The following is an 18,493-nucleotide window of genomic DNA, read 5'->3' as shown; positions in this document are numbered from 1 at the left end:
TTTGATTGAGCAGTTATGAAACACTCTTTTTGTAGAAAATGCAAGTGGAGATTCGGAGCGCTAAGTGGGTAATAGTGGAAAAAGGAATGTCTTCAAATATAAACTACACAGAATCATTCGGTGAAACTTCTTTCTGATCTGTGCATTGAGCTAACAGAGTTAAACCATACTTTTGATTGAGCAGATCTGAACACTCTTTCTGTAGAAAATGCAACTGGACATTTGGAGCGCTAAGAGCGTAGTAGTGGAAAAAGGAATATATTCAAATATAAACTACACAGAAGCATTCTGTGAAACTTCTTTCTGATCTGAGAATTCAGCTAACAGAGTTAAACCATACTTTTGATTGAGCAGTTTTGAAACACTCTGTCTGTAGAAAATGCAACTGGACATTCGTAGCGCTAAGTGGGTAATAGTGGAAAAAAGAATATGTTCAAATATAAACTGCACAGAAGCATTGTATGAAACTTCTTTCTGTTCTGTGCATTCAACTAACAGAGTTGAACCTTACTTTTGATTGAGCCTTTCTGAAACACTCTTTCTGTAGAAACTGCAATTGGACATTCTGAGCGCTAAGAGGCTTCTATTGGGAAAAATAATATCTTCAAATAAAAACTACACAGAAGCATTGTGTGAAACTTATTTCTGATATGTTCATTAAGCTAACAGAGTTAAACCATACTTTTGATTGCGCAGTTCTGAACACTCTTTCTGTAGAAAATGCAAGTGGACATTCGGAGCGCTAAGAGGGTAATAGTGGAAAAAGGAATATATTCAAATATAAACTACACAGTAGCATTCTGTGAAAATTCTTTCTGTTCTGTGCATTCAACTAACAGAGTTGAACCTTACTTTTGATTGAGCCGTTCTGAAACACTCTTTCTGTAGAAACTGCAATTGGACATGCTAAGCGCTAAGAGGCCTACATTGGGAAAAAGAATATCTTCAAATAAAAACTACACAGATGCATTCTGTGAAACTTATTTCTGATCTGTAAATTCAGTTAACAGAGATAAAACATATTTTTGATTGAGCAGTTATGAAACACACTTTTTGTAGAAAATGCAAGTGGAGATTCGGAGCGCTAAGTGGGTAATAGTGGAAAAAGGAATGTCTTCAAATATAAACTACACAGAATCATTCGGTGAAACTTCTTTCTGATCTGTGCATTCAGCTAACAGAGTTAAACCATACTTTTGACTGAGCAGATCTGAACACTCTTTCTGTAGAAAATGCAACTGGACATTTGGAGCGCTAAGAGCGTAGTAGTGGAAAAAGGAATATATTCAAATATAAACTACACAGAAGCATTCTGTGAAACTTCTTTCTGATCTGAGCATTCAGCTAACAGAGTTAAACCATACTTTTGATTGAGCAGTTTTGAAACACTCTGTCTGTAGAAAATGCAACTGGACATTCGTAGCGCTAAGTGGGTAATAGTGGAAAAAAAAATATGTTCAAATATAAACTACACAGAAGCATTGTAAGAAACTTCTTTCTGTTCTGTGCATTCAACTAACAGAGTTGAACCTTACTTTTGATTGAGCCTTTCTGAAACACTCTTTCTGTAGAAACTGCAATTGGACATTCTGAGCGCTAAGAGGCCTCTATTGGTAAAAATAATATCTTCAAATAAAAACTACACAGAAGCATTGTCTGAAACTTATTTCTGATATGTTCATTAAGCTAACAGAGTTAAACCATACTTTTGATTGCGCAGTTCTGAACACTCTTTCTGTAGAAAATGAAAGTGGACATTCGGAGCGCTAAGAGGGTAATAGTGGAAAAAGGAATATATTCAAATATAAACTACACAGTAGCATTCTGTGAAAATACTTTCTGTTCTGTGCATTCAACTACCAGAGTTGAACCTTACTTTTGATTGAGCCGTTCTGAAACACTCTTTCTGTAGAAACTGCAATTGGACATGCTAAGCGCTAAGAGGCCTACATTGGGAAAAAGAATATCTTCAAATAAAAACTACACAGATGCATTCTGTGAAACTTATTTCTGATCTGTAAATTCAGTTAACAGAGATAAAACATATTTTTGATTGAGCAGTTATGAAACACTCTTTTTGTAGAAAATGCAAGTGGAGATTCAGAGCGCTAAGTGGGTAATAGTGGAAAAAGGAATGTCTTCAAATATAAACTACACAGAATCATTCGGTGAAACTTCTTTCTGATCTGTGCATTCAGCTAACAGAGTTAAACCATACTTTTGATTGAGCAGATCTGAACACTCTTTCTGTAGAAAATGCAACTGGACATTTGGAGCGCTAAGAGCGTAGTAGTGGAAAAAGGAATATATTCAAATATAAACTACACAGAAGCATTCTGTGAAACTTCTTTCTGATCTGAGCATTCAGCTAACAGAGGTAAACCATACCTTTGATTGAGCAGTTTTGAAACACTCTGTCTGTAGAAAATGCAACTGGACATTCGTAGCGCTAAGTGGGTAATAGTGGAAAAAATAATATGTTCAAATATAAACTACACAGAAGCATTGTATGAAACTTCTTTCTGTTCTGTGCATTCAACTAACAGAGTTGAACCTTACTTTTGATTGAGCCTTTCTGAAACACTCTTTCTGTAGAAACTGCAATTGGACATTCTGAGCGCTAAGAGGCCTCTATTGGTAAAAATAATATCTTCAAATAAAAACTACACAGAAGCATTGTGTGAAACTTATTTCTGATATGTTCATAAAGCTAACAGAGTTAAACCATACTTTTGATTGCGCAGTTCTGAACACTCTTTCTGTAGAAAATGCAAGTGGACATTCGGAGCGCTAAGAGGGTAATAGTTGAAAAAGGAATATATTCAAATATAAACTACACAGTAGCATTCTGTGAAAATTCTTTCTGTTCTCTGCATTCAACTAACAGAGTTGAACCTTACTTTTGATTGAGCCGTTCTGAAACACTCTTTCTGTAGAAACTGCAATTGGACATGCTAAGCGCTAAGAGGCCTACATTGGGAAAAAGAATATCTTCAAATAAAAACTACACAGATGCATTCTGTGAAACTTATTTCTGATCTGTAAATTCAGTTAACAGAGATAAAACATATTTTTGATTGAGCAGTTATGAAACAATCTTTTTGTAGGAAATGCAAGTGGAGATTCGGAGCGCTAAGAGGGTAATAGTGGAAAAAGGAATGTCTTCAAATATAAACTACACAGAATCATTCGGTGAAACTTCTTTCTGATCTGTGCATTCAACTAACAGAGTTAAACCATACTTTGATTGAGCAGATCTGAACACTCTTTCTGTAGAAAATGCAACTGGACATTTGGAGCGCTAAGAGCGTAGTAGTGGAAAAAGGAATATATTCAAATATAAACTACACAGAAGCATTCTGTGAAACTCCTTTCTGATCTGAGCATTCAGCTAACAGAGTTAAACCATACTTTTGATTGAGCAGTTTTGAAACACTCTGTCTGTAGAAAATGCAACTGGACATTCGTAGCGCTAAGTGGGTAATAGTGGAAAAAAGAGTATGTTCAAATATAAACTACACAGAAGCATTGTATGAAACTTCTTTCTGTTCTGTGCATTCAACTAACAGAGTTGAACCTTACTTTTGATTGAGCCGTTCTGAAACACTCTTTCTGTAGAAACTGCAATTGGACATTCTGAGCGCTAAGAGGCCTATATTGGGAAAAAGAATGTCTACAAATAAAAACTACACAGAAGAATTGTGTGAAACTTCTTTCTGTTCTGTTTGTTCAACTAAAAGAGTTGAACCTTAGTTTTGATTGAGCCGTTCTGAAACACTCTTTCTGTAGAAAATGCAAGTGGAGATTCGGAGCGCTAAGGTGGTAATAGTGGAAAAAGGAATGTCTCCAAATATAAACTACACAGAATCATTCTGTGAAACTTCTTTCTGATCTGTGCATTCAGCTAACAGATTTAAACCATACTTTTGGTTGAGCAGATCTGAACACTCTTTCTGTAGAAAATGCAACTGGACATTTGGAGCGCTAAGAGAGTAGTAGCGGAAAAAGGAATATATTCAAATATAAACTACACAGAAGCATTCTGTGAAACTTCTTTCTGATCTGAGCATTCAGCTAACAGAGTTAAACCAAACATTTGATTGAGCAGTTTTGAAACACTCTGTCTGTAGAAAATGCAACTGGACATTCGTAGCGCTAAGTGGGTAATAGTGGAAAAAAGAATATGTTCAAATATAAACTACACAGAAGCATTGTATGAAACTTCTTTCTGTTCTGTGCATTCAACTAAAAGAGTTGAACCTTACTTTTGATTGAGCCTTTCTGAAACACTCTTTCTGTAGAAACTGCACTTGGACACTCTGAGCGCTAAGAGGCTTCTATTGGGAAAAATAATATCTTCAAATAAAAACTACACAGAAGCATTGTGTGAAACTTATTTCTGATATGTTCATTAAGCTAACAGAGTTAAACCATACTTTTGATTGCGCAGTTCTGAACACTCTTTCTGTAGAAAATGCAAGTGGACATTCGGAGCGCTAAGAGGGTAATAGTGGAAAAAGGAATATATTCAAATATAAACTACACAGTAGCATTCTGTGAAAATTCTTTCTGTTCTGTGCATTCAACTAACAGAGTTGAACCTTACTTTTGATTGAGCCGTTCTGAAACACTCTTTCTGTAGAAACTGCAATTGGACATGCTAAGCGCTAAGAGGCCTACAATGGGAAAAAGAATATCTTCAAATAAAAACTACACACATGCATTCTGTGAAACTTATTTCTGATCTGTAAATTCAGTTAACAGAGATAAAACATATTTTTGATTGAGCAGTTATGAAACACTGTTTTTGTAGAAAATGCAAGTGGAGATTCGGAGCGCTAAGTGGGTAATAGTGGAAAAAGGAATGTCTTCAAATATAAACTACACAGAATCATTCGGTGAAACTTCTTTCTGATCTGTGCATTCAGCTAACAGAGTTAAACCATACTTTTGACTGAGCAGATCTGAACACTCTTTCTGTAGAAAATGCAACTGGACATTTGGAGCGCTAAGAGCGTAGTAGTGGAAAAAGGAATATATTCAAATATAAACTACACAGAAGCATTCTGTGAAACTTCTTTCTGATCTGAGCATTCAGCTAACAGAGTTAAACCATACTTTTGATTGAGCAGTTTTGAAACACTCTGTCTGTAGAAAATGCAACTGGACATTCGTAGCGCTAAGTGGGTAATAGTGGAAAAAAGAATATGTTCAAATATAAACTACACAGAAGCATTGTAAGAAACTTCTTTCTGTTCTGTGCATTCAACTAACAGAGTTGAACCTTCCTTTTGATTGAGCCTTTCTGAAACACTCTTTCTGTAGAAACTGCAATTGGACATTCTGAGCGCTAAGAGGCCTCTATTGGTAAAAATAATATCTTCAAATAAAAACTACACAGAAGCATTGTGTGAAACTTATTTCTGATATGTTCATTAAGCTAACAGAGTTAAACCATACTTTTGATTGCGCAGTTCTGAACACTCTTTCTGTAGAAAATGCAAGTGGACATTCGGAGCGCTAAGAGGGTAATAGTGGAAAAAGGAATATATTCAAATATAAACTACACAGTAGCATTCTGTGAAAATTCTTTCTGTTCTGTGCATTCAACTAACAGAGTTGAACCTTACTTTTGATTGAGCCGTTCTGAAACACTCTTTCTGTAGAAACTGCAATTGGACATGCTAAGCGCTAAGAGGCCTTCATTGGGAAAAAGAATATCTTCAAATAAAAACTACACAGATGCATTCTGTGAAACTTATTTCTGATCTGTAAATTCAGTTAACAGAGATAAAACATATTTTTGATTGAGCAGTTATGAAACACTCTTTTTGTAGAAAATGCAAGTGGAGATTCAGAGCGCTAAGTGGGTAATAGTGGAAAAAGGAATGTCTTCAAATATAAACTACACAGAATCATTCGGTGAAACTTCTTTCTGATCTGTGCATTCAGCTAACAGAGTTAAACCATACTATTGATTGAGCAGATCTGAACACTCTTTCTGTAGAAAATGCAACTGGACATTTGGAGCGCTAAGAGCGTAGTAGTGGAAAAAGGAATATATTCAAATATAAACTACACAGAAGCATTCTGTGAAACTTCTTTCTGATCTGAGCATTCAGCTAACAGAGTTAAACCATACTTTTGATTGAGCAGTTTTGAAACACTCTGTCTGTAGAAAATGCAACTGGACATTCGTAGCGCTAAGTGGGTAATAGTGGAAAAAAGAATATGTTCAAATATAAACTACACAGAAGCATTGTATGAAACTTCTTTCTGTTCTGTGCATTCAACTAACAGAGTTGAACCTTACTTTTGATTGAGCCTTTCTGAAACACTCTTTCTGTAGAAACTGCAATTGGACATTCTGAGCGCTAAGAGGCCTCTATTGGTAAAAATAATATCTTCAAATAAAAACTACACAGAAGCATTGTGTGAAACTTATTTCTGATATGTTCATAAAGCTAACAGAGTTAAACCATACTTTTGATTGCGCAGTTCTGAACACTCTTTCTGTAGAAAATGCAAGTGGACATTCGGAGCACTAAGAGGGTAATAGTTGAAAAAGGAATATATTCAAATATAAACTACACAGTAGCATTCTGTGAAAATTCTTTCTGTTCTCTGCATTCAACTAACAGAGTTGAACCTTACTTTTGATTGAGCCGTTCTGAAACACTCTTTCTGTAGAAACTGCAATTGGACATGCTAAGCGCTAAGAGGCCTACATTGGGAAAAAGAATATCTTCAAATAAAAACTACACAGATGCATTCTGTGAAACTTATTTCTGATCTGTAAATTCAGTTAACAGAGATAAAACATATTTTTGATTGAGCAGTTATGAAACACTCTTTTTGTAGGAAATGCAAGTGGAGATTCGGAGCGCTAAGAGGGTAATAGTGGAAAAAGGAATGTCTTCAAATATAAACTACACAGAATCATTCGGTGAAACTTCTTTCTGATCTGTGCATTCAACTAACAGAGTTAAACCATACTTTGATTGAGCAGATCTGAACACTCTTTCTGTAGAAAATGCAACTGGACATTTGGAGCGCTAAGAGCGTAGTAGTGGAAAAAGGAATATATTCAAATATAAACTACACAGAAGCATTCTGTGAAACTCCTTTCTGATCTGAGCATTCAGCTAACAGAGTTAAACCATACTTTTGATTGAGCAGTTTTGAAACACTCTGTCTGTAGAAAATGCAACTGGACATTCGTAGCGCTAAGTGGGTAATAGTGGAAAAAAGAGTATGTTCAAATATAAACTACACAGAAGCATTGTATGAAAATTCTTTCTGTTCTGTGCATTCAACTAACAGAGTTGAACCTTACTTTTGATTGAGCCGTTCTGAAACACTCTTTCTGTAGAAACTGCAATTGGACATTCTGAGCGCTAAGAGGCCTATATTGGGAAAAAGAATGTCTACAAATAAAAACTACACAGAAGAATTGTGTGAAACTTCTTTCTGTTCTGTTTGTTCAACTAAAAGAGTTGAACCTTAGTTTTGATTGAGCCGTTCTGAAACACTCTTTCTGTAGAAACTGCAATTGGACATGCTAAGCGCTAAGAGGCCTTCATTGGGAAAAAGAATATCTTCAAATAAAAACTACACAGATGCATTCTGTGAAACTTATTTCTGATCTGTAAATTCAGTTAACAGAGATAAAACATATTTTTGATTGAGCAGTTATGAAACACTCTTTTTGTAGAAAATGCAAGTGGAGATTCAGAGCGCTAAGTGGGTAATAGTGGAAAAAGGAATGTCTTCAAATATAAACTACACAGAATCATTCGGTGAAACTTCTTTCTGATCTGTGCATTCAGCTAACAGAGTTAAACCATACTATTGATTGAGCAGATCTGAACACTCTTTCTGTAGAAAATGCAACTGGACATTTGGAGCGCTAAGAGCGTAGTAGTGGAAAAAGGAATATATTCAAATATAAACTACACAGAAGCATTCTGTGAAACTTCTTTCTGATCTGAGCATTCAGCTAACAGAGTTAAACCATACTTTTGATTGAGCAGTTTTGAAACACTCTGTCTGTAGAAAATGCAACTGGACATTCGTAGCGCTAAGTGGGTAATAGTGGAAAAAAGAATATGTTCAAATATAAACTACACAGAAGCATTGTATGAAACTTCTTTCTGTTCTGTGCATTCAACTAACAGAGTTGAACCTTACTTTTGATTGAGCCTTTCTGAAACACTCTTTCTGTAGAAACTGCAATTGGACATTCTGAGCGCTAAGAGGCCTCTATTGGTAAAAATAATATCTTCAAATAAAAACTACACAGAAGCATTGTGTGAAACTTATTTCTGATATGTTCATAAAGCTAACAGAGTTAAACCATACTTTTGATTGCGCAGTTCTGAACACTCTTTCTGTAGAAAATGCAAGTGGACATTCGGAGCACTAAGAGGGTAATAGTTGAAAAAGGAATATATTCAAATATAAACTACACAGTAGCATTCTGTGAAAATTCTTTCTGTTCTCTGCATTCAACTAACAGAGTTGAACCTTACTTTTGATTGAGCCGTTCTGAAACACTCTTTCTGTAGAAACTGCAATTGGACATGCTAAGCGCTAAGAGGCCTACATTGGGAAAAAGAATATCTTCAAATAAAAACTACACAGATGCATTCTGTGAAACTTATTTCTGATCTGTAAATTCAGTTAACAGAGATAAAACATATTTTTGATTGAGCAGTTATGAAACACTCTTTTTGTAGGAAATGCAAGTGGAGATTCGGAGCGCTAAGAGGGTAATAGTGGAAAAAGGAATGTCTTCAAATATAAACTACACAGAATCATTCGGTGAAACTTCTTTCTGATCTGTGCATTCAACTAACAGAGTTAAACCATACTTTGATTGAGCAGATCTGAACACTCTTTCTGTAGAAAATGCAACTGGACATTTGGAGCGCTAAGAGCGTAGTAGTGGAAAAAGGAATATATTCAAATATAAACTACACAGAAGCATTCTGTGAAACTCCTTTCTGATCTGAGCATTCAGCTAACAGAGTTAAACCATACTTTTGATTGAGCAGTTTTGAAACACTCTGTCTGTAGAAAATGCAACTGGACATTCGTAGCGCTAAGTGGGTAATAGTGGAAAAAAGAGTATGTTCAAATATAAACTACACAGAAGCATTGTATGAAAATTCTTTCTGTTCTGTGCATTCAACTAACAGAGTTGAACCTTACTTTTGATTGAGCCGTTCTGAAACACTCTTTCTGTAGAAACTGCAATTGGACATTCTGAGCGCTAAGAGGCCTATATTGGGAAAAAGAATGTCTACAAATAAAAACTACACAGAAGAATTGTGTGAAACTTCTTTCTGTTCTGTTTGTTCAACTAAAAGAGTTGAACCTTAGTTTTGATTGAGCCGTTCTGAAACACTCTTTCTGTAGAAAATGCAAGTGGAGATTCGGAGCGCTAAGGGGGTAATAGTGGAAAAAGGAATGTCTCCAAATATAAACTACACAGAATCATTCTGTGAAACTTCTTTCTGATCTGTGCATTCAGCTAACAGATTTAAACCATACTTTTGGTTGAGCAGATCTGAACACTCTTTCTGTAGAAAATGCAACTGGACATTTGGAGCGCTAAGAGAGTAGTAGCGGAAAAAGGAATATATTCAAATATAAACTACACAGAAGCATTCTGTGAAACTTCTTTCTGATCTGAGCATTCAGCTAACAGAGTTAAACCAAACATTTGATTGAGCAGTTTTGAAACACTCTGTCTGTAGAAAATGCAACTGGACATTCGTAGCGCTAAGTGGGTAATAGTGGAAAAAAGAATATGTTCAAATATAAACTACACAGAAGCATTGTATGAAACTTCTTTCTGTTCTGTGCATTCAACTAAAAGAGTTGAACCTTACTTTTGATTGAGCCTTTCTGAAACACTCTTTCTGTAGAAACTGCACTTGGACACTCTGAGCGCTAAGAGGCTTCTATTGGGAAAAATAATATCTTCAAATAAAAACTACACAGAAGCATTGTGTGAAACTTATTTCTGATATGTTCATTAAGCTAACAGAGTTAAACCATACTTTTGATTGCGCAGTTCTGAACACTCTTTCTGTAGAAAATGCAAGTGGACATTCGGAGCGCTAAGAGGGTAATAGTGGAAAAAGGAATATATTCAAATATAAACTACACAGTAGCATTCTGTGAAAATTCTTTCTGTTCTGTGCATTCAACTAACAGAGTTGAACCTTACTTTTGATTGAGCCGTTCTGAAACACTCTTTCTGTAGAAACTGCAATTGGACATGCTAAGCGCTAAGAGGCCTACAATGGGAAAAAGAATATCTTCAAATAAAAACTACACACATGCATTCTGTGAAACTTATTTCTGATCTGTAAATTCAGTTAACAGAGATAAAACATATTTTTGATTGAGCAGTTATGAAACACTGTTTTTGTAGAAAATGCAAGTGGAGATTCGGAGCGCTAAGTGGGTAATAGTGGAAAAAGGAATGTCTTCAAATATAAACTACACAGAATCATTCGGTGAAACTTCTTTCTGATCTGTGCATTCAGCTAACAGAGTTAAACCATACTTTTGACTGAGCAGATCTGAACACTCTTTCTGTAGAAAATGCAACTGGACATTTGGAGCGCTAAGAGCGTAGTAGTGGAAAAAGGAATATATTCAAATATAAACTACACAGAAGCATTCTGTGAAACTTCTTTCTGATCTGAGCATTCAGCTAACAGAGTTAAACCATACTTTTGATTGAGCAGTTTTGAAACACTCTGTCTGTAGAAAATGCAACTGGACATTCGTAGCGCTAAGTGGGTAATAGTGGAAAAAAGAATATGTTCAAATATAAACTACACAGAAGCATTGTAAGAAACTTCTTTCTGTTCTGTGCATTCAACTAACAGAGTTGAACCTTCCTTTTGATTGAGCCTTTCTGAAACACTCTTTCTGTAGAAACTGCAATTGGACATTCTGAGCGCTAAGAGGCCTCTATTGGTAAAAATAATATCTTCAAATAAAAACTACACAGAAGCATTGTGTGAAACTTATTTCTGATATGTTCATTAAGCTAACAGAGTTAAACCATACTTTTGATTGCGCAGTTCTGAACACTCTTTCTGTAGAAAATGCAAGTGGACATTCGGAGCGCTAAGAGGGTAATAGTGGAAAAAGGAATATATTCAAATATAAACTACACAGTAGCATTCTGTGAAAATTCTTTCTGTTCTGTGCATTCAACTAACAGAGTTGAACCTTACTTTTGATTGAGCCGTTCTGAAACACTCTTTCTGTAGAAACTGCAATTGGACATGCTAAGCGCTAAGAGGCCTTCATTGGGAAAAAGAATATCTTCAAATAAAAACTACACAGATGCATTCTGTGAAACTTATTTCTGATCTGTAAATTCAGTTAACAGAGATAAAACATATTTTTGATTGAGCAGTTATGAAACACTCTTTTTGTAGAAAATGCAAGTGGAGATTCAGAGCGCTAAGTGGGTAATAGTGGAAAAAGGAATGTCTTCAAATATAAACTACACAGAATCATTCGGTGAAACTTCTTTCTGATCTGTGCATTCAGCTAACAGAGTTAAACCATACTATTGATTGAGCAGATCTGAACACTCTTTCTGTAGAAAATGCAACTGGACATTTGGAGCGCTAAGAGCGTAGTAGTGGAAAAAGGAATATATTCAAATATAAACTACACAGAAGCATTCTGTGAAACTTCTTTCTGATCTGAGCATTCAGCTAACAGAGTTAAACCATACTTTTGATTGAGCAGTTTTGAAACACTCTGTCTGTAGAAAATGCAACTGGACATTCGTAGCGCTAAGTGGGTAATAGTGGAAAAAAGAATATGTTCAAATATAAACTACACAGAAGCATTGTATGAAACTTCTTTCTGTTCTGTGCATTCAACTAACAGAGTTGAACCTTACTTTTGATTGAGCCTTTCTGAAACACTCTTTCTGTAGAAACTGCAATTGGACATTCTGAGCGCTAAGAGGCCTCTATTGGTAAAAATAATATCTTCAAATAAAAACTACACAGAAGCATTGTGTGAAACTTATTTCTGATATGTTCATAAAGCTAACAGAGTTAAACCATACTTTTGATTGCGCAGTTCTGAACACTCTTTCTGTAGAAAATGCAAGTGGACATTCGGAGCACTAAGAGGGTAATAGTTGAAAAAGGAATATATTCAAATATAAACTACACAGTAGCATTCTGTGAAAATTCTTTCTGTTCTCTGCATTCAACTAACAGAGTTGAACCTTACTTTTGATTGAGCCGTTCTGAAACACTCTTTCTGTAGAAACTGCAATTGGACATGCTAAGCGCTAAGAGGCCTACATTGGGAAAAAGAATATCTTCAAATAAAAACTACACAGATGCATTCTGTGAAACTTATTTCTGATCTGTAAATTCAGTTAACAGAGATAAAACATATTTTTGATTGAGCAGTTATGAAACACTCTTTTTGTAGGAAATGCAAGTGGAGATTCGGAGCGCTAAGAGGGTAATAGTGGAAAAAGGAATGTCTTCAAATATAAACTACACAGAATCATTCGGTGAAACTTCTTTCTGATCTGTGCATTCAACTAACAGAGTTAAACCATACTTTGATTGAGCAGATCTGAACACTCTTTCTGTAGAAAATGCAACTGGACATTTGGAGCGCTAAGAGCGTAGTAGTGGAAAAAGGAATATATTCAAATATAAACTACACAGAAGCATTCTGTGAAACTCCTTTCTGATCTGAGCATTCAGCTAACAGAGTTAAACCATACTTTTGATTGAGCAGTTTTGAAACACTCTGTCTGTAGAAAATGCAACTGGACATTCGTAGCGCTAAGTGGGTAATAGTGGAAAAAAGAGTATGTTCAAATATAAACTACACAGAAGCATTGTATGAAACTTCTTTCTGTTCTGTGCATTCAACTAACAGAGTTGAACCTTACTTTTGATTGAGCCGTTCTGAAACACTCTTTCTGTAGAAACTGCAATTGGACATTCTGAGCGCTAAGAGGCCTATATTGGGAAAAAGAATGTCTACAAATAAAAACTACACAGAAGAATTGTGTGAAACTTCTTTCTGTTCTGTTTGTTCAACTAAAAGAGTTGAACCTTAGTTTTGATTGAGCCGTTCTGAAACACTCTTTCTGTAGAAAATGCAAGTGGAGATTCGGAGCGCTAAGGGGGTAATAGTGGAAAAAGGAATGTCTCCAAATATAAACTACACAGAATCATTCTGTGAAACTTCTTTCTGATCTGTGCATTCAGCTAACAGATTTAAACCATACTTTTGGTTGAGCAGATCTGAACACTCTTTCTGTAGAAAATGCAACTGGACATTTGGAGCGCTAAGAGAGTAGTAGCGGAAAAAGGAATATATTCAAATATAAACTACACAGAAGCATTCTGTGAAACTTCTTTCTGATCTGAGCATTCAGCTAACAGACTTAAACCAAACATTTGATTGAGCAGTTTTGAAACACTCTGTCTGTAGAAAATGCAACTGGACATTCGTAGCGCTAAGTGGGTAATAGTGGAAAAAAGAATATGTTCAAATATAAACTACACAGAAGCATTGTATGAAACTTCTTTCTGTTCTGTGCATTCAACTAAAAGAGTTGAACCTTACTTTTGATTGAGCCTTTCTGAAACACTCTTTCTGTAGAAACTGCACTTGGACACTCTGAGCGCTAAGAGGCTTCTATTGGGAAAAATAATATCTTCAAATAAAAACTACACAGAAGCATTGTGTGAAACTTATTTCTGATATGTTCATTAAGCTAACAGAGTTAAACCATACTTTTGATTGCGCAGTTCTGAACACTCTTTCTGTAGAAAATGCAAGTGGACATTCGGAGCGCTAAGAGGGTAATAGTGGAAAAAGGAATATATTCAAATATAAACTACACAGTAGCATTCTGTGAAAATTCTTTCTGTTCTGTTCATTCAACTAACAGAGTTGAACCTTACTTTTGATTTAGCCGTTCTGAAACACTCTTTCTGTAGAAACTGCAATTGGACATGCTAAGCGCTAAGAGGCCTACATTGGGAAAAAGAATATCTTCAAATAAAAACTACACAGATGCATTCTGTGAAACTTATTTCTGATCTGTAAATTCAGTTAACAGAGATAAAACATATTTTTGATTGAGCAGTTATGAAACACACTTTTTGTAGAAAATGCAAGTGGAGATTCGGAGCGCTAAGTGGGTAATAGTGGAAAAAGGAATGTCTTCAAATATAAACTACACAGAATCATTCGGTGAAACTTCTTTCTGATCTGTGCATTCAGCTAACAGAGTTAAACCATACTTTTGACTGAGCAGATCTGAACACTCTTTCTGTAGAAAATGCAACTGGACATTTGGAGCGCTAAGAGCGTAGTAGTGGAAAAAGGAATATATTCAAATATAAACTACACAGAAGCATTCTGTGAAACTTCTTTCTGATCTGAGCATTCAGCTAACAGAGTTAAACCATACTTTTGATTGAGCAGTTTTGAAACACTCTGTCTGTAGAAAATGCAACTGGACATTCGTAGCGCTAAGTGGGTAATAGTGGAAAAAAAAATATGTTCAAATATAAACTAAACAGAAGCATTGTAAGAAACTTCTTTCTGTTCTGTGCATTCAACTAACAGAGTTGAACCTTACTTTTGATTGAGCCTTTCTGAAACACTCTTTCTGTAGAAACTGCAATTGGACATTCTGAGCGCTAAGAGGCCTCTATTGGTAAAAATAATATCTTCAAATAAAAACTACACAGAAGCATTGTCTGAAACTTATTTCTGATATGTTCATTAAGCTAACAGAGTTAAACCATACTTTTGATTGCGCAGTTCTGAACACTCTTTCTGTAGAAAATGCAAGTGGACATTCGGAGCGCTAAGAGGGTAATAGTGGAAAAAGGAATATATTCAAATATAAACTACACAGTAGCATTCTGTGAAAATTCTTTCTGTTCTGTGCATTCAACTAACAGAGTTGAACCTTACTTTTGATTGAGCCGTTCTGAAACACTCTTTCTGTAGAAACTGCAATTGGACATGCTAAGCGCTAAGAGGCCTACATTGGGAAAAAGAATATCTTCAAATAAAAACTACACAGATGCATTCTGTGAAACTTATTTCTGATCTGTAAATTCAGTTAACAGAGATAAAACATATTTTTGATTGAGCAGTTATGAAACACTCTTTTTGTAGAAAATGCAAGTGGAGATTCAGAGCGCTAAGTGGGTAATAGTGGAAAAAGGAATGTCTTCAAATATAAACTACACAGAATCATTCGGTGAAACTTCTTTCTGATCTGTGCATTCAGCTAACAGAGTTAAACCATACTTTGATTGAGCAGATCTGAACACTCTTTCTGTAGAAAATGCAACTGGACATTTGGAGCGCTAAGAGCGTAGTAGTGGAAAAAGGAATATATTCAAATATAAACTACACAGAAGCATTCTGTGAAACTTCTTTCTGATCTGAGCATTCAGCTAACAGAGTTAAACCATACTTTTGATTGAGCAGTTTTGAAACACTCTGTCTGTAGAAAATGCAACTGGACATTCGTAGCGCTAAGTGGGTAATAGTGGAAAAAAGAATATGTTCAAATATAAACTACACAGAAGCATTGTATGAAACTTCTTTCTGTTCTGTGCATTCAACTAACAGAGTTGAACCTTACTTTTGATTGAGCCTTTCTGAAACACTCTTTCTGTAGAAACTGCAATTGGATATTCTGAGCGCTAAGAGGCCTCTATTGGTAAAAATAATATCTTCAAATAAAAACTACACAGAAGCATTGTGTGAAACTTATTTCTGATATGTTCATTAAGCTAACAGAGTTAAACCATACTTTTGATTGCGCAGTTCTGAACACTCTTTCTGTAGAAAATGCAAGTGGCATTCGTAGCGCTAAGAGGGTAATAGTGGAAAAAGGAATATATTCAAATATAAACTACACAGTAGCATTCTGTGAAAATTCTTTCTGTTCTGTGCATTCAACTAACAGAGTTGAACCTTACTTTTGATTGAGCCGTTCTGAAACACTCTTTCTGTAGAAACTGCAATTGGACATGCTAAGCGCTAAGAGGCCTACATTGGGAAAAAGAATATCTTCAAATAAAAACTACACAGATGCATTCTGTGAAACTTATTTCTGATCTGTAAATTCAGTTAACAGAGATAAAACATATTTTTGATTGAGCAGTTATGAAACACTCTTTTTGTAGGAAATGCAAGTGGAGATTCGGAGCGCTAAGAGGGTAATAGTGGAAAAAGGAATGTCTTCAAATATAAACTACACAGAATCATTCGGTGAAACTTCTTTCTGATCTGTGCATTCAGCTAACAGAGTTAAACAGTACTTTGATTGAGCAGATCTGAACACTCTTTCTGTAGAAAATGCAACTGGACATTTGGAGCGCTAAGAGCGTAGTAGTGGAAAAAGGAATATATTCAAATATAAACTACACAGAAGCATTCTGTGAAACTTCTTTCTGATCTGAGCATTCAGCTAACAGAGTTAAACCATACTTTTGATTGAGCAGTTTTGAAACACTCTGTCTGTAGAAAATGCAACTGGACATTCGTAGCGCTAAGTGGGTAATAGTGGAAAAAAGAGTATGTTCAAATATAAACTACACAGAAGCATTGTATGAAACTTCTTTCTGTTCTGTGCATTCAACTAACAGAGTTGAACCTTACTTTTGATTGAGCCTTTCTGAAACACTCTTTCTGTAGAAACTGCAATTGGACATTCTGAGCGCTAAGAGGCTTCTATTGGGAAAAATAATATCTTCAAATAAAAACTACACAGAAGCATTGTGTGAAACTTATTTCTGATATGTTCATTAAGCTAACAGAGTTAAACCATACTTTTGATTGCGCAGTTCTGAACACTCTTTCTGTAGAAAATGCAAGTGGACATTCGGAGCGCTAAGAGGGTAATAGTGGAAAAAGGAATATATTCAAATATAAACTACACAGTAGAATTCTGTGAAAATTCTTTCTGTTCTGTGCATTCAACTAACAGAGTTGAACCTTACTTTTGATTGAGCCGTTCTGAAACACTCTTTCTGTAGAAACTGCAATTGGACATGCTAAGCGCTAAGAGGCCTACATTGGGAAAAAGAATATCTTCAAATAAAAACTACACAGATGCATTCTGTGAAACTTATTTCTGATCTGTAAATTCAGTTAACAGAGGTAAAACATATTTTTGATTGAGCAGTTATGAAACACTGTTTTTGTAGAAAATGCAAGTGGAGATTCGGAGCGCTAAGTGGGTAATAGTGGAAAAAGGAATGTCTTCAAATATAAACTACACAGAATCATTCGGTGAAACTTCTTTCTGATCTGTGCATTCAGCTAACAGAGTTAAACCATACTTTTGACTGAGCAGATCTGAACACTCTTTCTGTAGAAAATGCAACTGGACATTTGGAGCGCTAAGAGCGTAGTAGTGGAAAAAGGAATATATTCAAATATAAACTACACAGAAGCATTCTGTGAAACTTCTTTCTGATCTGAGCATTCAGCTAACAGAGTTAAACCATACTTTTGATTGAGCAGTTTTGAAACACTCTGTCTGTAGAAAATGCAACTGGACATTCGTAGCGCTAAGTGGGTAATAGTGGAAAAAAGAATATGTTCAAATATAAACTACACAGAAGCATTGTAAGAAACTTCTTTCTGTTCTGTGCATTCAACTAACAGTTGAACCTTACTTTTGATTGAGCCTTTCTGAAACACTCTTTCTGTAGAAACTGCAATTGGACATTCTGAGCGCTAAGAGGCCTCTATTGGTAAAAATAATATCTTCAAATAAAAACTACACAGAAGCATTGTCTGAAACTTATTTCTGATATGTTCATTAAGCTAACAGAGTTAAACCATACTTTTGATTGCGCAGTTCTGAACACTCTTTCTGTAGAAAATGCAAGTGGACATTCGGAGCGCTAAGAGGGTAATAGTGGAAAAAGGAATATATTCAAATATAAACTACACAGTAGCATTCTGTGAAAATTCTTTCTGTTCTGTGCATTTAACTAACAGAGTTGAACCTTACTTTTGATTGAGCCGTTCTGAAACACTCTTTCTGTAGAAACTGCAATTGGACATGCTAAGCGCTAAGAGGCCTACATTGGGAAAAAGAATATCTTCAAATAAAAACTACACAGATGCATTCTGTGAAACTTATTTCTGATCTGTAAATTCAGTTAACAGAGATAAAACATATTTTTGATTGAGCAGTTATGAAACACTCTTTTTGTAGAAAATGCAAGTGGAGATTCAGAGCGCTAAGTGGGTAATAGTGGAAAAAGGAATGTCTTCAAATATAAACTACACAGAATCATTCGGTGAAACTTCTTTCTGATCTGTGCATTCAGCTAACAGAGTTAAACCATACTTTTGATTGAGCAGATCTGAACACTCTTTCTGTAGAAAATGCAACTGGACATTTGGAGCGCTAAGAGCG

This window comes from Symphalangus syndactylus, chromosome 12 (genome assembly GCF_028878055.3).
Source record: "Symphalangus syndactylus isolate Jambi chromosome 12, NHGRI_mSymSyn1-v2.1_pri, whole genome shotgun sequence".
NCBI classification, from domain to species: Eukaryota; Metazoa; Chordata; class Mammalia; order Primates; family Hylobatidae; genus Symphalangus; species Symphalangus syndactylus.
Note: the sequence above shows the minus strand (reverse complement) of the source record.